We start from the raw sequence: 21866 nt of genomic DNA, 5'->3' as shown, positions 1-21866 counted from the left end.
AATTAAGAGAATGCGATCTCGCTAATGTTGGTAGAATATCAAACTCTGGTTGAGACAAAAGACAAGACGCTTCTGGATAGGGAAAAAAGTGGTCTGATTATGACATCATAATGCAAAAAAGAAATAAACAAAAGCTTACGGCACCTGAGGTTCCTAGTTGGTCTCCCATAGGGAAAAAAGTGGTCTGATTATGACATCATAATGCAAAAAAGAAATAAACAAAAGCTTACGGCACCTGAGGTTCCTAGTTGGTCTCCCATACAAGTACTAACCAGGCCCAAGTCTAGATGGCTTCCGAGATCTGACGAGATCAGGCATTTTCAGACTGGTATGGCCGTAAGTGAAATTACGAGAATGCGATCTCGCTAATGTTGGTAGAATATCAAACTCTGGTTGCGACAAAAGACAAGACGCTTCTGGATAGGGAAAAAAGTGGTCTGATTATGACATCATAATGCAAAAAAGAAATAAACAAAAGCTTACGGCACCTGAGGTTCCTAGTTGGTCTCCCATAGGGAAAAAAGTGGTCTGATTATGACATCATAATGCAAAAAAGAAATAAACAAAAGCTTACGGCACCTGAGGTTCCTAGTTGGTCTCCCATACAAGTACTAACCAGGCCCGAGTCTGGATGGCTTCCGAGATCTGACGAGATCAGGCATTTTCAGACTGGTATGGCCGTAAGGGAAATTAAGAGAATGCGATCTTGCTAATGTTGGTAGAATATCAAACTCTGGTTGCGACAAAAGACAAGACGCTTCTGGATAGGGAAAAAAGTGGTCTGATTATGACATCATAATGCAAAAAATAAATAAACAAAAGCTTACGGCACCTGAGGTTCCTAGTTGGTCTCCCATAGGGAAAAAAGTGGTCTGATTATGACATCATAATGCAAAAAAGAAATAAACAAAAGCTTACGGCACCTGAGGTTCCTAGTTGGTCTCCCATACAAGTACTAACCAGGCCCAAGTCTAGATGGCTTCCGAGATCTGACGAGATCAGGCATTTTCAGACTGGTATGGCCGTAAGTGAAATTACGAGAATGCGATCTCGCTAATGTTGGTAGAATATCAAACTCTGGTTGCGACAAAAGACAAGACGCTTCTGGATAGGGAAAAAAGTGGTCTGATTATGACATCATAATGCAAAAAAGAAATAAACAAAAGCTTACGGCACCTGAGGTTCCTAGTTGGTCTCCCATACAAGTACTAACCAGGCCCGAGTCTGGATGGCTTCCGAGATCTGACGAGATCAGGCATTTTCAGACTGGTATGGCCGTAAGGGAAATTAAGAGAATGCGATCTTGCTAATGTTGGTAGAATATCAAACTCTGGTTGCGACAAAAGACAAGACGCTTCTGGATAGGGAAAAAAGTGGTCTGATTATGACTTCATAATGCAAAAAATAAATAAACAAAAGCTTACGGCACCTGAGGTTCCTAGTTGGTCTCCCATAGGGAAAAAAGTGGTCTGATTATGACATCATAATGCAAAAAAGAAATAAACAAAAGCTTACGGCACCTGAGGTTCCTAGTTGGTCTCCCATACAAGTACTAACCAGGCCCAAGTCTAGATGGCTTCCGAGATCTGACGAGATCAGGCATTTTCAGACTGGTATGGCCGTAAGTGAAATTACGAGAATGCGATCTCGCTAATGTTGGTAGAATATCAAACTCTGGTTGCGACAAAAGACAAGACGCTTCTGGATAGGGAAAAAAGTGGTCTGATTATGACATCATAATGCAAAAAAGAAATAAACAAAAGCTTACGGCACCTGAGGTTCCTAGTTGGTCTCCCACACAAGTACTAACCAGGCCCGAGTCTGGATGGCTTCCGAGATCTGACGAGAAAAGGCATTTTCAGACTGGTATGGCCGTAAGGGAAATTAAGAGAATGCGATCTCGCTAATGTTGGTAGAATATCAAACTCTGGTTGCGACAAAAGACAAGACGCTTCTGGATAGGGAAAAAAGTGGTCTGATTATGACATCATAATGCAAAAAAGAAATAAACAAAAGCTTACGGCACCTGAGGTTCCTAGTTGGTCTCCCATACAAGTACTAACCAGGCCCGAGTCTGGATGGCTTCCGAGATCTGACGAGATCAGGCATTTTCAGACTGGTATGGCCGTAAAGGAAGTTAAGAGAATGCGATCTAGCTAATGTTGGTAGAATATCAAACTCTGGTTGCGACAAAAGACAAGACCCTTCTGGATAGGGAAAAAAGTGGTCTGATTATGACATCATAATGCAAAAAAGAAATAAACAAAAGCTTACGGCACCTGAGGTTCCTAGTTGGTCTCCCATAGGGAAAAAAGTGGTCTGATTATGACATCATAATGCAAAAAAGAAATAAACAAAAGCTTACGGCACCTGAGGTTCCTAGTTGGTCTCCCATACAAGTACTAACCAGGCCCAAGTCTAGATGGCTTCCGAGATCTGACGAGATCAGGCATTTTCAGACTGGTATGGCCGTAAGTGAAATTACGAGAATGCGATCTCGCTAATGTTGGTAGAATATCAAACTCTGGTTGCGACAAAAGACAAGACGCTTCTGGATAGGGAAAAAAGTGGTCTGATTATGACATCATAATGCAAAAAAGAAATAAACAAAAGCTTACGGCACCTGAGGTTCCTAGTTGGTCTCCCATAGGGAAAAAAGTGGTCTGATTATGACATCATAATGCAAAAAAGAAATAAACAAAAGCTTACGGCACCTGAGGTTCCTAGTTGGTCTCCCATACAAGTACTAACCAGGCCCGAGTCTGGATGGCTTCCGAGATCTGACGAGATCAGGCATTTTCAGACTGGTATGGCCGTAAGGGAAATTAAGAGAATGCGATCTTGCTAATGTTGGTAGAATATCAAACTCTGGTTGCGACAAAAGACAAGACGCTTCTGGATAGGGAAAAAAGTGGTCTGATTATGACATCATAATGCAAAAAATAAATAAACAAAAGCTTACGGCACCTGAGGTTCCTAGTTGGTCTCCCATAGGGAAAAAAGTGGTCTGATTATGACATCATAATGCAAAAAAGAAATAAACAAAAGCTTACGGCACCTGAGGTTCCTAGTTGGTCTCCCATACAAGTACTAACCAGGCCCGAGTCTGGATGGCTTCCGAGATCTGACGAGATCAGGCATTTTCAGACTGGTATGGCCGTAACTGAAATTAAGAGAATGCGATCTCGCTAATGTTGGTAGAATATCAAACTCTGGTTGCGACAAAAGACAAGACGCTTCTGGATAGGGACAAAAGTGGTCTGATTATGACATCATAATGCAAAAAAGAAATAAACAAAAGCTTACGGCACCTGAAGTTCCTAGTTGGTCTCCCATACAAGTACTAACCAGGCCCGAGTCTGGATGGCTTCCGAGATCTGACGAGATCAGGCATTTTCAGGCTGATATGGCCGTAAGGGAAATTAAGAGAATGCGATCTCGCTAATGTTGGTAGAATATCAAACTCTGGTTGCGACAAAAGACAAGACGCTTCTGGATAGGGAAAAAAGTGGTCTGATTATGACATCATAATGCAAAAAAGAAATAAACAAAAGCTTACGGCACCTGAGGTTCTTAGTTGGTCTCCCATACAAGTCCTAACCAGGCCCGAGTCTGGATGGCTTCCGAGATCTGATGAGATCAGGCATTTTCAGACTGGTATGGCCGTAAATGAAATTAAGAGAATGTGATCTCGCTAATGTTGGTAGAATATCAAACTCTGGTTGCGACAAAAGACAAGACGCTTCTGGATAGGGAAAAAAGTGGTCTGATTATGACATCATAATGCAAAAAAGAAATAAACAAAAGCTTACGGCACCTGAGGTTCCTAGTTGGTCTCCCATAGGGAAAAAAGTGGTCTGATTATGACATCATAATGCAAAAAAGAAATAAACAAAAGCTTACAGCACCTGAGGTTCCTAGTTGGTCTCCCATACAAGTACTAACCAGGCCCGAGTCTGGATGGCTTCCGAGATCTGACGAGATAAGGCATTTTCAGACTGGTATGGCCGTAAGGGAAATTAAGAGAATGCGATCTCGCTAATGTTGGTAGAATATCAAACTCTGGTTGAGACAAAAGACAAGACGCTTCTGGATAGGGAAAAAAGTGGTCTGATTATGACATCATAATGCAAAAAAGAAATAAACAAAAGCTTACGGCACCTGAGGTTCCTAGTTGGTCTCCCATAGGGAAAAAAGTGGTCTGATTATGACATCATAATGCAAAAAAGAAATAAACAAAAGCTTACGGCACCTGAGGTTCCTAGTTGGTCTCCCATACAAGTACTAACCAGGCCCAAGTCTAGATGGCTTCCGAGATCTGACGAGATCAGGCATTTTCAGACTGGTATGGCCGTAAGTGAAATTACGAGAATGCGATCTCGCTAATGTTGGTAGAATATCAAACTCTAGTTGCGACAAAAGACAAGACGCTTCTGGATAGGGAAAAAAGTGGTCTGATTATGACATCATAATGCAAAAAAGAAATAAACAAAAGCTTACGGCACCTGAGGTTCCTAGTTGGTCTCCCATAGGGAAAAAAGTGGTCTGATTATGACATCATAATGCAAAAAAGAAATAAACAAAAGCTTACGGCACCTGAGGTTCCTAGTTGGTCTCCCATACAAGTACTAACCAGGCCCGAGTCTGGATGGCTTCCGAGATCTGACGAGATCAGGCATTTTCAGACTGGTATGGCCGTAAGGGAAATTAAGAGAATGCGATCTTGCTAATGTTGGTAGAATATCAAACTCTGGTTGCGACAAAAGACAAGACGCTTCTGGATAGGGAAAAAAGTGGTCTGATTATGACATCATAATGCAAAAAATAAATAAACAAAAGCTTACGGCACCTGAGGTTCCTAGTTGGTCTCCCATAGGGAAAAAAGTGGTCTGATTATGACATCATAATGCAAAAAAGAAATAAACAAAAGCTTACGGCACCTGAGGTTCCTAGTTGGTCTCCCATACAAGTACTAACCAGGCCCGAGTCTGGATGGCTTCCGAGATCTGACGAGATCAGGCATTTTCAGACTGGTATGGCCGTAACTGAAATTAAGAGAATGCGATCTCGCTAATGTTGGTAGAATATCAAACTCTGGTTGCGACAAAAGACAAGACGCTTCTGGATAGGGAAAAAAGAGGTCTGATTATGACATCATAATGCAAAAAAGAAATAAACAAAAGGTTACGGCACCTGAGGTTCCTAGTTGGTCTCCCATACAAGTACTAACCAGGCCCGAGTCTATATGGCTTCCGAGATCTGACGAGATCAGGCATTTTCAGACTGGTATGGCCGTAAAGGAAATTAAGAGAATGCGATCTCGCTAATGTTGGTAGAATATCAAACTCTGGTTGCGACAAAAGACAAGACGCTTCTGGATAGGGAAAAAAGTGGTCTGATTATGACATCATAATGCAAAAAAGAAATAAACAAAAGCTTACGGCACCTGAGGTTCCTAGTTGGTCTCCCATACAAGTACCAACCAGGCCCGAGTCTGGATGGCTTCCGAGATCTGACGAGATCAGGCATTTTCAGACTGGTATGGCCATAAGTGAAATTAAGAGAATGCGATCTCGCTAATGTTGGTAGAATATCAAACTCTGGTTGCGACAAAAGACAAGACGCTTCTGGATAGGGAAAAAAGTGGTCTGATTATGACATCATAATGCAAAAAAGAAATAAACAAAAGCTTACGGCACCTGAGGTTCCTAGTTGGTCTCCCATACAAGTACTAACCAGGCCCGAGTCTGGATGGCTTCCGAGATCTGACGAGATCAGGCATTTTCAGACTGGTATGGCCGTAAGGGAAATTAGGATAATCCGATCTCGCTAATGTTGGTAGAATATCAAACTCTGGTTGCGACAAAAGACAAGACGCTTCTGGATAGGGAAAAAAGTGGTCTGATTATGACATCATAATGCAAAAAAGAAATAAACAAAAGCTTACGGCACCTGAGGTTCCTAGTTGGTCTCCCATAGGGAAAAAAGTGGTCTGATTATGACATCATAATGCAAAAAAGAAATAAACAAAAGCTTACGGCACCTGAGGTTCCTAGTTGGTCTCCCATACAAATCCTAACCAGGCCCGAGTCTGGATGGCTTCCGAGATCTGATGAGATCAGGCATTTTCAGACTGGTATGGCCGTAAATGAAATTAAGAGAATGTGATCTCGCTAATGTTGGTAGAATATCAAACTCTGGTTGCGACAAAAGACAAGACGCTTCTGGATAGGGAAAAAAGTGGTCTGATTATGACATCATAATGCAAAAAAGAAATAAACAAAAGCTTACGGCACCTGAGGTTCCTAGTTGGTCTCCCATAGGGAAAAAAGTGGTCTGATTATGACATCATAATGCAAAAAAGAAATAAACAAAAGCTTACAGCACCTGAGGTTCCTAGTTGGTCTCCCATACAAGTACTAACCAGGCCCGAGTCTGGATGGCTTCCGAGATCTGACGAGATAAGGCATTTTCAGACTGGTATGGCCGTAAGGGAAATTAAGAGAATGCGATCTCGCTAATGTTGGTAGAATATCAAACTCTGGTTGAGACAAAAGACAAGACGCTTCTGGATAGGGAAAAAAGTGGTCTGATTATGACATCATAATGCAAAAAAGAAATAAACAAAAGCTTACGGCACCTGAGGTTCCTAGTTGGTCTCCCATAGGGAAAAAAGTGGTCTGATTATGACATCATAATGCAAAAAAGAAATAAACAAAAGCTTACGGCACCTGAGGTTCCTAGTTGGTCTCCCATACAAGTACTAACCAGGCCCGTGTCTGGATGGCTTCCGAGATCTGACGAGATCAGGCATTTTCAGACTGGTATGGCCGTAAGGGAAATTAAGAGAATGCGATCTCGCTAATGTTGGTAGAATATCAAACTCTGGTTGCGACAAAAGACAAGACGCTTCTGGATAGGGAAAAAAGTGGTCTGATTATGACATCATAATGCAAAAAAGAAATAAACAAAAGCTTACGGCACCTGAGGTTCCTAGTTGGTCTCCCATACAAGTACTAACCAGGCCCGAGTCTGGATGGCTTCCGAGATCTGACGAGATCAGGCATTTTCAGACTGGTATGGCCGTAAAGGAAGTTAAGAGAATGCGATCTAGCTAATGTTGGTAGAATATCAAACTCTGGTTGCGACAAAAGACAAGACCCTTCTGGATAGGGAAAAAAGTGGTCTGATTATGACATCATAATGCAAAAAAGAAATAAACAAAAGCTTACGGCACCTGAGGTTCCTAGTTGGTCTCCCATAGGGAAAAAAGTGGTCTGATTATGACATCATAATGCAAAAAAGAAATAAACAAAAGCTTACGGCACCTGAGGTTCCTAGTTGGTCTCCCATACAAGTACTAACCAGGCCCAAGTCTAGATGGCTTCCGAGATCTGACGAGATCAGGCATTTTCAGACTGGTATGGCCGTAAGTGAAATTACGAGAATGCGATCTCGCTAATGTTGGTAGAATATCAAACTCTGGTTGCGACAAAAGACAAGACGCTTCTGGATAGGGAAAAAAGTGGTCTGATTATGACATCATAATGCAAAAAAGAAATAAACAAAAGCTTACGGCACCTGAGGTTCCTAGTTGGTCTCCCATAGGGAAAAAAGTGGTCTGATTATGACATCATAATGCAAAAAAGAAATAAACAAAAGCTTACGGCACCTGAGGTTCCTAGTTGGTCTCCCATACAAGTACTAACCAGGCCCGAGTCTGGATGGCTTCCGAGATCTGACGAGATCAGGCATTTTCAGACTGGTATGGCCGTAACTGAAATTAAGAGAATGCGATCTCGCTAATGTTGGTAGAATATCAAACTCTGGTTGCGACAAAAGACAAGACGCTTCTGGATAGGGACAAAAGTGGTCTGATTATGACATCATAATGCAAAAAAGAAATAAACAAAAGCTTACGGCACCTGAAGTTCCTAGTTGGTCTCCCATACAAGTACTAACCAGGCCCGAGTCTGGATGGCTTCCGAGATCTGACGAGATCAGGCATTTTCAGGCTGATATGGCCGTAAGGGAAATTAAGAGAATGCGATCTCGCTAATGTTGGTAGAATATCAAACTCTGGTTGCGACAAAAGACAAGACGCTTCTGGATAGGGAAAAAAGTGGTCTGATTATGACATCATAATGCAAAAAAGAAATAAACAAAAGCTTACGGCACCTGAGGTTCTTAGTTGGTCTCCCATACAAGTCCTAACCAGGCCCGAGTCTGGATGGCTTCCGAGATCTGATGAGATCAGGCATTTTCAGACTGGTATGGCCGTAAATGAAATTAAGAGAATGTGATCTCGCTAATGTTGGTAGAATATCAAACTCTGGTTGCGACAAAAGACAAGACGCTTCTGGATAGGGAAAAAAGTGGTCTGATTATGACATCATAATGCAAAAAAGAAATAAACAAAAGCTTACGGCACCTGAGGTTCCTAGTTTGTCTCCCATAGGGAAAAAAGTGGTCTGATTATGACATCATAATGCAAAAAAGAAATAAACAAAAGCTTACAGCACCTGAGGTTCCTAGTTGGTCTCCCATACAAGTACTAACCAGGCCCGAGTCTGGATGGCTTCCGAGATCTGACGAGATCAGGCATTTTCATACTGGTATGGCCATAAGGGAAATTAAGAGAATGCGATCTAGCTAATGTTGGTAGAATATCAAACTCTGGTTGCGACAAAAGACAAGACGCTTCTGGATAGGGAAAAAAATGGTCTGATTATGTCATCATAATGCAAAAAAGAAATAAACAAAAGCTTACGGCACCTGAGGTTCCTAGTTGGTCTCCCATAGGGAAAAAAGTGGTCTGATTATGACATCATAATGCAAAAAAGAAATAAACAAAAGCTTACGGCACCTGAGGTTCCTAGATGGTCTCCCATAGGGAAAAAAGTGGTCTGATTATGACATCATAATGCAAAAAAGAAATAAACAAAATCTTACGGCACCTGAGGTTCCTAGTTGGTCTCCCATACAAGTACTAACCAGGCCCGAGTCTGGATGACTTCCGAAATCTGACGAGATCAGGCATTTTCAGACTGGTATGGCCATAAGGGAAATTAAGAGAATGCGATCTCACAAATGTTGGTAGAATATCAAACTCTGGTTGCGACAAAAGACAAGACGCTTCTGGATAGGGAAAAAAGTGGTCTGATTATGACATCATAATGCAAAAAAGAAATAAACAAAAGCTTACGTCACCTGAGGTTCCTAGTTGGTCTCCCATAGGGAAAAAAGTGGTCTGATTATGACATCATAATGCAAAAAAGAAATAAACAAAAGCTTACGGCACCTGAGGTTCCTAGTTGGTCTCCCATACAAGTACTAACCAGGCCCGAGTCTGGATGGCTTCTGAGATCTGACGAGATCAGGCATTTTCAGACTGGTATGGCCGTAAGTGAAATTAAGAGAATGCGATCTCGCTAATGTTGGTAGAATATCAAACTCTGGTTGCGACAAAAGACAAGACGCTTCTGGATAGGGAAAAAAGTGGTCTGATTATGACATCATAATGCAAAAAAGAAATAAACAAAAGCTTACGGCACCTGAGGTTCCTAGTTGGTCTCCCATAGGGAAAAAAGTGGTCTGATTATGACATCATAATGCAAAAAAGAAATAAACAAAAGCTTACGGCACCTGAGGTTCCTAGTTGGTCTCCCATACAAGTACTAACCAAGCCCGAGTCTGGATGGCTTCCTAGATCTGACGAGATCAGGCATTTTCAGACTGGTATGGCCGTAAGTGAGATTAAGAGAATGCGATCTCGCTAATGTTGGTAGAATATCAAACTCTGGTTGCGACAAAAGACAAGACGCTTCTGGATAGGGAAAAAAGTGGTCTGATTATGACATCATAATGCAAAAAAAAAAATAAACAAAAGCTTACGGCACCTGAGGTTCCTAGTTGGTCTTCCATACAAGTACTAACCAGGCCCGAGTCTGGATGGCTTCCGAGATCTGACGAGATCAGGCATTTTCAGACTGGTATGGCCGTAAGTGAAATTAATAGAATGCGATCTAACTAATGTTGGTAGAATATCAAACTCTGGTTGCGACAAAAGACAAGACGCTTCTGGATAGGGAAAAAAGTGGTCTGATTATGACATCATAATGCAAAAAAGAAATAAACAAAAGCTTACGGCACCTGAGGTTCCTAGTTGGTCTCCCATAGGGAAAAAAGTGGTCTGATTATGACATAATAATGCAAAAAAGAAATAAACAAAAGGTTACGGCACCTGAGGTTCCTAGTTGGTCTACCATACAAGTACTAACCAGGCCCGAGTCTGGATGGCTTCCGAGATCTGACGAGATCAGGCATTTTCAGACTGATATGGCCGTAAGTGAAATTAAGAGAATGCGATCTCGCTAATGTTGGTAGAATATCAAACTCTGGTTGCGACAAAAGACAAGACGCTTCTGGATAGGGAAAAAAGTGGTCTGATTATGACATCATAATGCAAAAAAGAAATAAACAAAAGCTTACGGCACTTGAGGTTCCTAGTTGGTCTCCCATAGGGAAAAAAGTGGTCTGATTATGACATCATAATGCAAAAAAGAAATAAACAAAAGCTTACGGCACCTGAGGTTCCTAGTTGGTCTCCCATACAAGTACTAACCATGCCCGAGTCTGGATGGCTTCCGAGATCTGACGAGATCAGGCATTTTCAGACTGGTATGGCCGTAAGGGAAATTTAGAGAATGCGATCTCGCTAATGTTGGTAGAATATCAAACTCTGGTTGCGACAAAAGACAAGACGCTTCTGGATAGGGAAAAAAGTGGTCTGATTATGACATCATAATGCAAAAAAGAAATAAACAAAAGCTTACGGCACCTGAGGTTCCTAGTTGGTCTCCCATAGGGAAAAAAGTGTTCTGATTATGACATCATAATGCAAAAAAGAAATAAACAAAAGCTTACGGCACCTGAGGCTCCTAGTTGGTCTCCCATACAAGTACTAACCAGGCCCGAGTCTGGATGGCTTCCGAGATCTGACGAGATCAGGCATTTTCAGACTGGTATGGCCGTAAGTGAAATTAAGAGAATGCGATCTCGCTAATGTTGGTAGAATATCAAACTCTGGTTGCGACAAAAGACAAGACGCTTCTGGATAGGGAAAAAAGTGGTCTGATTATGACATCATAATGCAAAAAAGAAATAAACAAAAGCTTACGGCACCTGAGGTTCCTAGTTGGTCTCCCATAGGGAAAAAAGTGGTCTGATTATGACATCATAATGCAAAAAAGAAATAAACAAAAGCTTACGGCACCTGAGGTTCCTAGTTGGTCTCCCATACAAGTACTAACCAGGCCCGAGTCTGGATGGCTTCCGAGACCTGACGAGATCAGGCATTTTCAGACTGGTATGGCCGTAAGGGAAATTAAGAGAATGCGATCTCGCTAATGTTGGTAGAATATCAAACTCTGGTTGCGACAAAAGACAAGACGCTTCTGGATAGGGAAAAAAGTGGTCTGATTATGACATCATAATGCAAAAAAGAAATAAACAAAAGCTTACGGCACCTGAGGTTCCTAGTTGGTCTCCCATAGGGAAAAAAGTGGTCTGATTATGACATCATAATGCAAAAAAGAAATAAACAAAAGCTTACGGCACCTGAGGTTCCTAGTTGGTCTCCCATACAAGTACTAACCAGGCCCGAGTCTGGATGGCTTCCGAGATATGACGAGATCAGGCATTTTCAGACTGGTATGGCCGTAAGTGAAATTAAGAGAATGCGATCTCGCTAATGTTGGTAGAATATCAAACTCTGGTTGCGACAAAAGACAAGACGCTTCTGGATAGGGAAAAAAGTGGTCTGATTATGACATCATAATGCAAAAAAGAAATAAACAAAAGCTTACGGCACCTGAGGTTCCTAGTTGGTCTCCCATAGGGAAAAAAGTGGTCTGATTATGACATCATAATGCAAAAAAGAAATAAACAAAAGCTTACGGCACCTGAGGTTCCTAGTTGGTCTCCCATACAAGTACTAACCAGGCCCGAGTCTGGATGGCTTCCGAGATCTGACGAGATCAGGCATTTTCAGACTGGTATGGCCGTAAGTGAAATTAAGAAAATGCGATCTCGCTAATGTTGGTAGAATATCAAACTCTGGTTGCGACAAAAGACAAGACGCTTCTGGATAGGGAAAAAAGTGGTCTGATTATGACATCATAATGCAAAAAAGAAATAAACAAAAGCTTACGGCACCTGAGGTTCCTAGTTGGTCTCCCATAGGGAAAAAAGTGGTCTGATTATGACATCATAATGCAAAAAAGAAATAAACAAAAGCTTACGGCACCTGAGGTTCCTAGTTGGTCTCCCATTGGGAAAAAAGTGGTCTGATTATGACATCATAATGCAAAAAAGAAATAAACAAAAGCTTACGGCACCTGAGGTTCCTAGTTGTTCTCCCATACAAGTACTAACCAGGCCCAAGTCTGGATGGCTTCCGAGATCTGACGAGATCAGGCATTTTCAGACTGGTATGGCCGTAAGTGAAATTAAGAGAATGCGATCTCGTTAATGTTGGTAGAATATCAAACTCTGGTTGCGACAAAAGACAAGATGCTTCTGGATAGGGAAAAAAGTGGTCTGATTATGACATCATAATGCAAAAAAGAAATAAACAAAAGCTTACGGCACCTGAGGTTCCTAGTTGGTCGCCCATACAAGTACTAACCAGGCCCGAGTCTGGATGGCTTCTGAGATCTGACAAGATCAGGCATTTTCAGACTGGTATGGCCGTAAGTGAAATTAAGAGAATGCGATCTCGCTAATGTTGGTAGAATATCAAACTCTGGTTGCGACAAAAGACAAGACGCTTCTGGATAGGGAAAAAAGTGGTCTGATTATGACATCATAATGCAAAAAAGAAATAAACAAAAGCTTACGGCACCTGAGGTTCCTAGTTGGTCTCCCATAGGGAAAAAAGTGGTCTGATTATGACATCATAATGCAAAAAAGAAATAAACAAAAGCTTACGGCACCTGAGGTTCCTAGTTGGTCTCCCATACAAATACTAACCAGGCCCGAGTCTGGATGGCTTCCGAGACCTGGCATTTTCAGACTGGTATGGCCGTAAGTGAAATTAAGAGAATGCGATCTCGCTAATGTTGGTAGAATATCAAACTCTGGTTGCGACAAAAGACAAGACGCTTCTGGATAGGGAAAAAAGTGGTCTGATTATGACATCATAATGCAAAAAAGAAATAAACAAAAGCTTACGGCATCTGAGGTTCCTAGTTGGTCTCCCATACAAGTACTAACCAGGCCCGTGTCTGGATGGCTTCCGAGATCAGGCATTTTCAGACTGGTATGGCCGTAAGTGAAATTAAGAGAATGCGATCTCGCTAATGTTGGTAGAATATCAAACTCTGGTTGCGACAATAGACAAGACGCTTCTGGATAGGGAAAAAAGTGGTCTGATTATGACATCATAATGCAAAAAAGAAATAAACAAAAGCTTACGGCACCTGAGGTTCCTAGTTGGTCTCCCATAGGGGAAAAAGTGGTCTGATTATGACATCATAATGCAAAAAAGAAATAAACAAAAGCTTACGGCATCTGAGGTTCCTAGTTGGTCTCCCATACAAGTACTAACCAGGCCCGAGTCTGGATGGCTTCCGAGATCAGGCATTTTCAGACTGGTATGGCCGTAAGTGAAATTAAGAGAATGCGATCTCGCTAATGTTGGTAGAATATCAAACTCTGGTTGCGACAATAGACAAGACGCTTCTGGATAGGGAAAAAAGTGGTCTGATTATGACATCATAATGCAAAAAAGAAATAAACAAAAGCTTACGGCACCTGAGGTTCCTAGTTGGTCTCCCATAGGGGAAAAAGTGGTCTGATTATGACATCATAATGCAAAAAAGAAATAAACAAAAGCTTACGGCACCTGAGGTTCCTAGTTGGTCTCCCATACAAGTACTAACCAGGCCCGAGTCTGGATGGCTTCCGAGATCTGACGAGATCAGGCATTTTCAGACTGGTATGGCCGTAAACGAAATTAAGAGAATGCGATCTCGCTAATGTTGGTAGAATATCAAACTCTGGTTGCGACAAAAGACAAGACGCTTCTGGATAGGGAAAAAAGTGGTCTGATTATGACATCATAATGCAAAAAAGAAATAAACAAAAGCTTACGGCACCTGAGGTTCCTAGTTGGTCTCCCATTGGGAAAAAAGTGGTCTGATTATGACATCATAATGCAAAAAAGAAATAAACAAAAGCTTACGGCACCTGAGGTTCCTAGTTGTTCTCCCATACAAGTACTAACCAGGCCCAAGTCTGGATGGCTTCCGAGATCTGACGAGATCAGGCATTTTCAGACTGGTATGGCCGTAAGTGAAATTAAGAGAATGCGATCTCGTTAATGTTGGTAGAATATCAAACTCTGGTTGCGACAAAAGACAAGATGCTTCTGGATAGGGAAAAAAGTGGTCTGATTATGACATCATAATGCAAAAAAGAAATAAACAAAAGCTTACGGCACCTGAGGTTCCTAGTTGGTCGCCCATACAAGTACTAACCAGGCCCGAGTCTGGATGGCTTCTGAGATCTGACAAGATCAGGCATTTTCAGACTGGTATGGCCGTAAGTGAAATTAAGAGAATGCGATCTCGCTAATGTTGGTAGAATATCAAACTCTGGTTGCGACAAAAGACAAGACGCTTCTGGATAGGGAAAAAAGTGGTCTGATTATGACATCATAATGCAAAAAAGAAATAAACAAAAGCTTACGGCACCTGAGGTTCCTAGTTGGTCTCCCATAGGGAAAAAAGTGGTCTGATTATGACATCATAATGCAAAAAAGAAATAAACAAAAGCTTACGGCACCTGAGGTTCCTAGTTGGTCTCCCATACAAATACTAACCAGGCCCGAGTCTGGATGGCTTCCGAGACCTGGCATTTTCAGACTGGTATGGCCGTAAGTGAAATTAAGAGAATGCGATCTCGCTAATGTTGGTAGAATATCAAACTCTGGTTGCGACAAAAGACAAGACGCTTCTGGATAGGGAAAAAAGTGGTCTGATTATGACATCATAATGCAAAAAAGAAATAAACAAAAGCTTACGGCATCTGAGGTTCCTAGTTGGTCTCCCATACAAGTACTAACCAGGCCCGTGTCTGGATGGCTTCCGAGATCAGGCATTTTCAGACTGGTATGGCCGTAAGTGAAATTAAGAGAATGCGATCTCGCTAATGTTGGTAGAATATCAAACTCTGGTTGCGACAATAGACAAGACGCTTCTGGATAGGGAAAAAAGTGGTCTGATTATGACATCATAATGCAAAAAAGAAATAAACAAAAGCTTACGGCACCTGAGGTTCCTAGTTGGTCTCCCATAGGGGAAAAAGTGGTCTGATTATGACATCATAATGCAAAAAAGAAATAAACAAAACCTTACGGCACCTGAGGTTCCTAGTTGGTCTCCCATACAAGTACTAACCAGGCCCGAGTCTGGATGGCTTCCGAGATCTGACGAGATCAGGCATTTTCAGACTGGTATGGCCGTAAACGAAATTAAGAGAATGCGATCTCGCTAATGTTGGTAGAATATCAAACTCTGGTTGCGACAAAAGACAAGACGCTTCTGGATAGGGAAAAAAGTGGTCTGATTATGACATCATAATGCAAAAAAGAAATAAACAAAAGCTTACGGCACCTGAGGTTCCTAGTTGGTCTCCCATAGGGAAAAAAGTGGTCTGATTATGACATCATAATGCAAAAAAGAAATAAACAAAAGCTTACGCACCTGAGGTTCCTAGTTGTTCTCCCATACAAGTACTAACCAGGCCCAAGTCTGGATGGCTTCCGAGATCTGACGAGATCAGTCATTTTCAGACTGGTATGGCCGTAAGTGAAATTAAGAGAATGCGATCTCGTTAATGTTGGTAGAATATCAAACTCTGGTTGCGACAAAAGACAAGATGCTTCTGGATAGGGAAAAAAGTGGTCTGATTATGACATCATAATGCAAAAAAGAAATAAACAAAAGCTTACGGCACCTGAGGTTCCTAGTTGGTCGCCCATACAAGTACTAACCAGGCCCGAGTCTGGATGGCTTCTGAGATCTGACGAGATCAGGCATTTTCAGACTGGTATGGCCGTAAGTGAAATTAAGAGAATGCGATCTCGCTAATGTTGGTAGAATATCAAACTCTGGTTGCGACAAAAGACAAGACGCTTCTGGATAGGGAAAAAAGTGGTCTGATTATGACATCATAATGCAAAAAAGAAATAAACAAAAGCTTACGGCACCTGAGGTTCCTAGTTGGTCTCCCATAGGGAAAAAAGTGGTCTGATTATGAAATCATAATGCAAAAAAGAAATAAACAAAAGCTTACGGCACCTGAGGTTCCTAGTTGGTCTCCCATACAAATATTAACCAGGCCCGAGTCTGGATGGCTTCCGAGATCTGACAAGATCAGGCATTTTCAGACTGGTATGGCCGTAAGTGAAATTAAGAGAATGCGATCTCGCTAATGTTGGTAGAATATCAAACTCTGGTTGCGACAAAAGACAAGACGCTTCTGGATAGGGAAAAAAGTGGTCTGATTATGACATCATAATGCAAAAAAGAAATAAACAAAAGCTTACGGCACCTGAGGTTCCTAGTTGGTCTCCCATAGGGAAAAAAGTGGTCTGATTATGACATCATAATGCAAAAAAGAAATAAACAAAAGCTTACGCACCTGAGGTTCCTAGTTGTTCTCCCATACAAGTACTAACCAGGCCCAAGTCTGGATGGCTTCCGAGATCTGACGAGATCAGTCATTTTCAGACTGGTATGGCCGTAAGTGAAATTAAGAGAATGCGATCTCGTTAATGTTGGTAGAATATCAAACTCTGGTTGCGACAAAAGACAAGATGCTTCTGGATAGGGAAAAAAGTGGTCTGATTATGACATCATAATGCAAAAAAGAAATAAACAAAAGCTTACGGCACCTGAGGTTCCTAGTTGGTCGCCCATACAAGTACTAACCAGGCCCGAGTCTGGATGGCTTCTGAGATCTGACGAGATCAGGCATTTTCAGACTGGTATGGCCGTAAGTGAAATTAAGAGAATGCGATCTCGCTAATGTTGGTAGAATATCAAACTCTGGTTGCGACAAAAGACAAGACGCTTCTGGATAGGGAAAAAAGTGGTCTGATTATGACATCATAATGCAAAAAAGAAATAAACAAAAGCTTACGGCACCTGATGTTCCTAGTTGGTCTCCCATAGGGAAAAAAGTGGTCTGATTATGAAATCATAATGCAAAAAAGAAATAAACAAAAGCTTACGGCACCTGAGGTTCCTAGTTGGTCTCCCATACAAGTACTAACCAGGCCCGAGTCTGGATGGCTTCCGAGATCTGACATTTTCAGACTGGTATGGCCGTAAGTGAAATTAAGAGAATGCGATCTCGCTAATGTTGGTAGAATATCAAACTCTGGTTGCGACAAAAGACAAGACGCTTCTGGATAGGGAAAAAAGTGGTCTGATTATGACATCATAATGCAAAAAAGAAATAAACAAAAGCTTACGGCACCTGAGGTTCCTAGTTGGTCTCCCATAGGGAAAAAAGTGGTCTGATTATGACATCATAATGCAAAAAAGAAATAAACAAAAACTTACGGCACCTGAGGTTCCTAGTTGGTCTCCCATACAAGTACTAACCAGGCCCGAGTCTGGATGGCTTCCGAGATCTGATGAGATCAGGCATTTTCAGACTGGTATGGCCGTAAGTGAAATTAAGAGAATGCGATCTCGCTAATGTTGGTAGAATATCAAACTCTGGTTGCGACAAAAGACAAGACGCTTCTGGATAGGGAAAAAAGTGGTCTGATTATGACATCATAATGCAAAAAAGAAATAAACAAAAGCTTACGGCACCTGAGGTTCCTAGTTGGTCTCCCATAGGGAAAAAAGTGGTCTGATTATGACATCATAATGCAAAAAAGAAATAAACAAAAGCTTACGGCACCTGAGGTTCCTAGTTGGTCTCCCATACAAGTACTAACCAGGCCCGAGTCTGGATGGCTTCCGAGATCTGACGAGATCAGGCATTTTCAGACTGGTATGGCCGTAAGTGAAATTAAGAGAATGCGATCTCGCTAATGTTGGTAGAATATCAAACTCTGGTTGCGACAAAAGACAAGACGCTTCTGGATAGGGAAAAAAGTGGTCTGATTATGACATCATAATGCAAAAAAGAAATAAACAAAAGCTTACGGCACCTGAGGTTCCTAGTTGGTCTCCCATACAAGTACTAACCAGGCCCAAGTCTGGATGGATTCCGAGATCTGACGAGATCAAGCATTTTCAGACTGGTATGGCCGCAAGTGAAATTAAGAGAATGCGATCTCGCTAATGTTGGTAGAATATCAAACTCTGGTTGCGACAAAAGACAAGACGCTTCTGGATTGGGAAAAAAGTGGTCTGATTATGACATCATAATGCAAAAAAGAAATAAACAAAAGCTTACGGCACCTGAGGTTCCTAGTTGGTCTCCCATAGGAAAAAAGTGGTCTGATTATGACATCATAATGCAAAACAGAAATAAACAAAAGCTTACGGCACCTGAGGTTCCTAGTTGGTCTCCCATACAAGTACTAACCAGGCCCGAGTCTGGATGGCTTCCGAGATCTGACGAGATCAGGCATTTTCAGACTGGTATGGCCGTAAGTGAAATTAAGAGAATGCGATCTCGCTAATGTTGGTAGAATATCAAACTCTGGTTGCGACAAAAGACAAGACGCTTCTGCATAGGGAAAAAAGTGGTCTGATTATGACATCATAATGCAAAAAAGAAATAAACAAAATCTTACGGCACCTGAGGTTCCTAGTTGGTCTCCCATAGGGAAAAAAGTGGTCTGATTATGACATCATAATGCAAAACAGAAATAAACAAAATCTTACGGCACCTGAGGTTCCTAGTTGGTCTCCCATACAAGTACTAACCAGGGTCGAGTCTGGATGGCTTCCGAGATATGACGAGATCAGGCATTTTCAGACTGGTATGGCCGTAAATGAAATAAAGAGAATGCGATCTCGCTAATGTTGGTAGAATATCAAACTCTGGTTGCGACAAAAGACAAGACGCTTCTGGATAGGGAAAAAAGTGGTCTGATTATGACATCATAATGCAAAAAAGAAATAAACAAAAGCTTACGGCACCTGAGGTTCCTAGTTGGTCTCCCATACAAGTACTAACCAGACCCGAGTCTGGATGGCTTCCGAGATCTGACAAAATCAGGCATTTTCAGACTGGTATGGCCGTAAGTGAAATTAAGAGAATGCGATCTCGCTAATGTTGGTAGAATATCAAACTCTGGTTGCGACAAAAGACAAGACGCTTCTGGATAGGGAAAAAAGTGGTCTGATTATGACATCATAATGCAAAAAAGAAATAAACAAAAGCTTACGGCACCTGAGGTTCCTAGTTGGTCTCCCATACAAGTACTAACCAGGCCCGAGTCTGGATGGCTTCCGAGATCTGACGAGATCAGGCATTTTAAGACTGGTATGGCCGTAAGTGAAATTAAGAGAATGCGATCTCGCTAATGTTGGTAGAATATCAAACTCTGGTTGCGACAAAAGACAAGACGCTTCTGGATAGGGAAAAAAGTGGTCTGATTATGACATCATAATGCAAAAAAGAAATAAACAAACGCTTACGGCACCTGAGGTTCCTAGTTGGTCTCCCATAGGGAAAAAAGTGGTCTGATTATGACATCATAATGCAAAAAAGAAATAAACAAAAGCTTACGGCACCTGAGGTTCCTAGTTGGTCTCCCATACAAGTACTAACCAGGCCCGAGTCTGGATGGCTTCCGAGATCTGACGAGATCAGGCATTTTCAGACTGGTATGGCCGTAAATGAAATTAAGAGAATGCGATCTCGCTAATGTTGGTAGAATATCAAACTCTGGTTGCGACAAAAGACAAGACGCTTCTGGATAGGGAAAAAAGTGGTCTGATTATGACATCACAATGCAAAAAAGAAATAAACAAAAGCTTACGGCACCTGAGGTTCCTAGTTGGTCTCCCATAGGGAAAAAAGTGGTCTGATTATGACATCATAATGCAAAAAAGAAATAAACAAAAGCTTACGGCACCTGAGGTTCCTAGTTGGTCTCCCATACAAGTACTAACCAGGCCCGAGTCTGGATGGCTTCCGAGATCTGGCATTTTCAGACTGGTATGGCCGTAATGAAATTAAGAGAATGCGATCTCGCTAATGTTGGTAGAATATCAAACTCTGGTTGCGACAAAAGACAAGACGCTTCTGGATAGGGAAAAAAGTGGTCTGATTATGACATCATAATGCAAAAAAGAAATAAACAAAAGCTTACAGCACCTGAGGTTCCTAGTTGGTCTCCCATACAAGCACTAACCAGGCCCGAGTCTGGATGGCTTCCGAGATCTGATGAGATCAGGCATTTTCAGACTGGCATGGCCGTAAGTGAAATTAAGAGAATGCAATCTCGCTAATGTTGGTAGAATATCAAACTCTGGTTGCGACAAAAGACAAGACGCTTCTGGATAGGGAAAAAAGTGGTCTGATTATGACATCATAATGCAAAAAAGAAATAAACAAAAGCTTACGGCACCTGAGTTTCCTAGTTGGTCTCCCATACAAGTACTAACCAGGCCCGAGTCTGGATGGCTTCCGAGATCTGATGAGATCAGGCATTTTCAGACTGGTATGGCCGTAAGTGAAATTAAGAGAATGCGATCTCGCTAATGTTGGTAGAATATCAAACTCTGGTTGCGACAAAAGACAAGACGCTTCTGGATAGGGAAAAAAGTGGTCTGATTATGACATCATAATGCAAAAAAGAAATAAACAAAAGCTTACGGCACCTGAGGTTCCTAGTTGGTCTCCCATAGGGAAAAAAGTGGTCTGATTATGACATCATAATGCAAAAAAGAAAAAACAAAAGCTTACGGCACCTGAGGTTCCTAGTTGGTCTCCCATACAAGTACTAACCAGGCCCGAGTCTGGATGGCTTCCGAGATCTGACGAGATCAGGCATTTTCAGACTGGTATGGCCGTAAGTGAAATGAAGAGAATGCGATCTCGCTAATGTTGGTAGAATATCAAACTCTGGTTGCGACAAAAGACAAGACGCTTCTGGATAGGGAAAAAAGTGGTCTGATTATGACATCATAATGCAAAAAAGAAATAAACAAAAGCTTACGGCACCTGAGGTTCCTAGTTGGTCTCCCATACAAGTACTAACCAGGCCCGAGTCTGGATGGCTTCCGAGATCTGACAAGATCAAGCATTTTCAGACTGGTATGGCCGCAAGTGAAATTAAGAGAATGCGATCTCGCTAATGTTGGTAGAATATCAAACTCTGGTTGCGACAAAAGACAAGACGCTTCTGGATTGGGAAAAAAGTGGTCTGATTATGACATCATAATGCAAAAAAGAAATAAACAAAATCTTACGGCACCTGAGGTTCCTAGTTGGTCTCCCATAGGGAAAAAAGTGGTCTGATTATGACATCATAATGCAAAAAAGAAATAAACAAAAGCTTACGGCACCTGAGGTTCCTAGTTGGTCTCCCATACAAGTACTAACCAGGCCCGAGTCTGGATGGCTTCCGAGATCTGACATTTTCAGACTGGTATGGCCGTAAGTGAAATTAAGAGAATGCGATCTCGCTAATGTTGGTAGAATATCAAACTCTGGTTGCGACAAAAGACAAGACGCTTCTGGATAGGGAAAAAAGTGGTCTGATTATGACATCATAATGCAAAAAAGAAATAAACAAAAGCTTACGGCACCTGAGGTTCCTAGTTGGTCTCCCATAGGGAAAAAAGTGGTCTGATTATGACATCATAATGCAAAAAAGAAAT

The 21866-nt window shown here is 41.7% G+C and overlaps 58 pseudogenes; all 58 read right to left on the bottom strand.

Moving 5' to 3' along the window:
* Positions 1-223: 223 nt before the first annotated feature.
* Positions 224-342, bottom strand: LOC134594980 (5S ribosomal RNA; annotated as a pseudogene).
* A 225-nt stretch (positions 343-567) lies between these two features.
* On the bottom strand, positions 568-686 carry LOC134594613 (5S ribosomal RNA; annotated as a pseudogene).
* A 225-nt stretch (positions 687-911) lies between these two features.
* LOC134594979 (5S ribosomal RNA) lies at positions 912-1030 on the bottom strand (annotated as a pseudogene).
* A 134-nt stretch (positions 1031-1164) lies between these two features.
* Positions 1165-1283, bottom strand: LOC134594611 (5S ribosomal RNA; annotated as a pseudogene).
* A 225-nt stretch (positions 1284-1508) lies between these two features.
* LOC134594978 (5S ribosomal RNA) lies at positions 1509-1627 on the bottom strand (annotated as a pseudogene).
* A 134-nt stretch (positions 1628-1761) lies between these two features.
* Positions 1762-1880, bottom strand: LOC134588988 (5S ribosomal RNA; annotated as a pseudogene).
* A 134-nt stretch (positions 1881-2014) lies between these two features.
* Positions 2015-2133, bottom strand: LOC134595474 (5S ribosomal RNA; annotated as a pseudogene).
* Positions 2134-2358: 225 nt separating this feature from the next.
* LOC134594977 (5S ribosomal RNA) lies at positions 2359-2477 on the bottom strand (annotated as a pseudogene).
* Positions 2478-2702: 225 nt separating this feature from the next.
* LOC134594610 (5S ribosomal RNA) lies at positions 2703-2821 on the bottom strand (annotated as a pseudogene).
* Positions 2822-3046: 225 nt separating this feature from the next.
* On the bottom strand, positions 3047-3165 carry LOC134596165 (5S ribosomal RNA; annotated as a pseudogene).
* A 134-nt stretch (positions 3166-3299) lies between these two features.
* On the bottom strand, positions 3300-3418 carry LOC134597757 (5S ribosomal RNA; annotated as a pseudogene).
* Positions 3419-3552: 134 nt separating this feature from the next.
* LOC134598398 (5S ribosomal RNA) lies at positions 3553-3671 on the bottom strand (annotated as a pseudogene).
* A 225-nt stretch (positions 3672-3896) lies between these two features.
* LOC134587816 (5S ribosomal RNA) lies at positions 3897-4015 on the bottom strand (annotated as a pseudogene).
* A 225-nt stretch (positions 4016-4240) lies between these two features.
* On the bottom strand, positions 4241-4359 carry LOC134594976 (5S ribosomal RNA; annotated as a pseudogene).
* A 225-nt stretch (positions 4360-4584) lies between these two features.
* On the bottom strand, positions 4585-4703 carry LOC134594609 (5S ribosomal RNA; annotated as a pseudogene).
* Positions 4704-4928: 225 nt separating this feature from the next.
* On the bottom strand, positions 4929-5047 carry LOC134596164 (5S ribosomal RNA; annotated as a pseudogene).
* Positions 5048-5181: 134 nt separating this feature from the next.
* Positions 5182-5300, bottom strand: LOC134597030 (5S ribosomal RNA; annotated as a pseudogene).
* A 134-nt stretch (positions 5301-5434) lies between these two features.
* LOC134596612 (5S ribosomal RNA) lies at positions 5435-5553 on the bottom strand (annotated as a pseudogene).
* A 134-nt stretch (positions 5554-5687) lies between these two features.
* Positions 5688-5806, bottom strand: LOC134594608 (5S ribosomal RNA; annotated as a pseudogene).
* Positions 5807-6031: 225 nt separating this feature from the next.
* On the bottom strand, positions 6032-6150 carry LOC134588104 (5S ribosomal RNA; annotated as a pseudogene).
* A 225-nt stretch (positions 6151-6375) lies between these two features.
* Positions 6376-6494, bottom strand: LOC134587815 (5S ribosomal RNA; annotated as a pseudogene).
* Positions 6495-6719: 225 nt separating this feature from the next.
* Positions 6720-6838, bottom strand: LOC134595518 (5S ribosomal RNA; annotated as a pseudogene).
* Positions 6839-6972: 134 nt separating this feature from the next.
* Positions 6973-7091, bottom strand: LOC134595473 (5S ribosomal RNA; annotated as a pseudogene).
* Positions 7092-7316: 225 nt separating this feature from the next.
* On the bottom strand, positions 7317-7435 carry LOC134594973 (5S ribosomal RNA; annotated as a pseudogene).
* A 225-nt stretch (positions 7436-7660) lies between these two features.
* On the bottom strand, positions 7661-7779 carry LOC134596162 (5S ribosomal RNA; annotated as a pseudogene).
* Positions 7780-7913: 134 nt separating this feature from the next.
* Positions 7914-8032, bottom strand: LOC134597756 (5S ribosomal RNA; annotated as a pseudogene).
* A 134-nt stretch (positions 8033-8166) lies between these two features.
* LOC134598397 (5S ribosomal RNA) lies at positions 8167-8285 on the bottom strand (annotated as a pseudogene).
* A 225-nt stretch (positions 8286-8510) lies between these two features.
* LOC134598005 (5S ribosomal RNA) lies at positions 8511-8629 on the bottom strand (annotated as a pseudogene).
* Positions 8630-8945: 316 nt separating this feature from the next.
* On the bottom strand, positions 8946-9064 carry LOC134596549 (5S ribosomal RNA; annotated as a pseudogene).
* A 225-nt stretch (positions 9065-9289) lies between these two features.
* LOC134594636 (5S ribosomal RNA) lies at positions 9290-9408 on the bottom strand (annotated as a pseudogene).
* Positions 9409-9633: 225 nt separating this feature from the next.
* LOC134587871 (5S ribosomal RNA) lies at positions 9634-9752 on the bottom strand (annotated as a pseudogene).
* A 135-nt stretch (positions 9753-9887) lies between these two features.
* LOC134595680 (5S ribosomal RNA) lies at positions 9888-10006 on the bottom strand (annotated as a pseudogene).
* A 225-nt stretch (positions 10007-10231) lies between these two features.
* On the bottom strand, positions 10232-10350 carry LOC134588408 (5S ribosomal RNA; annotated as a pseudogene).
* Positions 10351-10575: 225 nt separating this feature from the next.
* LOC134597466 (5S ribosomal RNA) lies at positions 10576-10694 on the bottom strand (annotated as a pseudogene).
* Positions 10695-10919: 225 nt separating this feature from the next.
* LOC134594810 (5S ribosomal RNA) lies at positions 10920-11038 on the bottom strand (annotated as a pseudogene).
* Positions 11039-11263: 225 nt separating this feature from the next.
* On the bottom strand, positions 11264-11382 carry LOC134596353 (5S ribosomal RNA; annotated as a pseudogene).
* A 225-nt stretch (positions 11383-11607) lies between these two features.
* On the bottom strand, positions 11608-11726 carry LOC134598105 (5S ribosomal RNA; annotated as a pseudogene).
* Positions 11727-11951: 225 nt separating this feature from the next.
* LOC134591484 (5S ribosomal RNA) lies at positions 11952-12070 on the bottom strand (annotated as a pseudogene).
* Positions 12071-12386: 316 nt separating this feature from the next.
* Positions 12387-12505, bottom strand: LOC134596962 (5S ribosomal RNA; annotated as a pseudogene).
* Positions 12506-12639: 134 nt separating this feature from the next.
* Positions 12640-12758, bottom strand: LOC134595418 (5S ribosomal RNA; annotated as a pseudogene).
* Positions 12759-13894: 1136 nt separating this feature from the next.
* On the bottom strand, positions 13895-14013 carry LOC134595538 (5S ribosomal RNA; annotated as a pseudogene).
* A 225-nt stretch (positions 14014-14238) lies between these two features.
* On the bottom strand, positions 14239-14357 carry LOC134596961 (5S ribosomal RNA; annotated as a pseudogene).
* Positions 14358-14491: 134 nt separating this feature from the next.
* On the bottom strand, positions 14492-14610 carry LOC134595417 (5S ribosomal RNA; annotated as a pseudogene).
* Positions 14611-15412: 802 nt separating this feature from the next.
* On the bottom strand, positions 15413-15531 carry LOC134595469 (5S ribosomal RNA; annotated as a pseudogene).
* Positions 15532-16008: 477 nt separating this feature from the next.
* LOC134595291 (5S ribosomal RNA) lies at positions 16009-16127 on the bottom strand (annotated as a pseudogene).
* A 225-nt stretch (positions 16128-16352) lies between these two features.
* Positions 16353-16471, bottom strand: LOC134588632 (5S ribosomal RNA; annotated as a pseudogene).
* Positions 16472-16948: 477 nt separating this feature from the next.
* On the bottom strand, positions 16949-17067 carry LOC134595280 (5S ribosomal RNA; annotated as a pseudogene).
* Positions 17068-17626: 559 nt separating this feature from the next.
* LOC134596619 (5S ribosomal RNA) lies at positions 17627-17745 on the bottom strand (annotated as a pseudogene).
* Positions 17746-17970: 225 nt separating this feature from the next.
* On the bottom strand, positions 17971-18089 carry LOC134591472 (5S ribosomal RNA; annotated as a pseudogene).
* Positions 18090-18223: 134 nt separating this feature from the next.
* On the bottom strand, positions 18224-18342 carry LOC134597162 (5S ribosomal RNA; annotated as a pseudogene).
* A 224-nt stretch (positions 18343-18566) lies between these two features.
* On the bottom strand, positions 18567-18685 carry LOC134591460 (5S ribosomal RNA; annotated as a pseudogene).
* A 478-nt stretch (positions 18686-19163) lies between these two features.
* LOC134588400 (5S ribosomal RNA) lies at positions 19164-19282 on the bottom strand (annotated as a pseudogene).
* Positions 19283-19416: 134 nt separating this feature from the next.
* On the bottom strand, positions 19417-19535 carry LOC134595188 (5S ribosomal RNA; annotated as a pseudogene).
* Positions 19536-19760: 225 nt separating this feature from the next.
* LOC134594817 (5S ribosomal RNA) lies at positions 19761-19879 on the bottom strand (annotated as a pseudogene).
* A 467-nt stretch (positions 19880-20346) lies between these two features.
* LOC134597718 (5S ribosomal RNA) lies at positions 20347-20465 on the bottom strand (annotated as a pseudogene).
* Positions 20466-20599: 134 nt separating this feature from the next.
* On the bottom strand, positions 20600-20718 carry LOC134595185 (5S ribosomal RNA; annotated as a pseudogene).
* A 224-nt stretch (positions 20719-20942) lies between these two features.
* LOC134591447 (5S ribosomal RNA) lies at positions 20943-21061 on the bottom strand (annotated as a pseudogene).
* Positions 21062-21195: 134 nt separating this feature from the next.
* On the bottom strand, positions 21196-21314 carry LOC134587675 (5S ribosomal RNA; annotated as a pseudogene).
* Positions 21315-21866: the final 552 nt, after the last annotated feature.

The sequence above is a fragment of the Pelobates fuscus genome, chromosome 2 (genome assembly GCF_036172605.1).
Source record: "Pelobates fuscus isolate aPelFus1 chromosome 2, aPelFus1.pri, whole genome shotgun sequence".
In the NCBI taxonomy this organism is placed as follows: Eukaryota; Metazoa; Chordata; class Amphibia; order Anura; family Pelobatidae; genus Pelobates; species Pelobates fuscus.
Note: the sequence above shows the minus strand (reverse complement) of the source record. Positions and strands in the feature narration are given on the sequence as shown.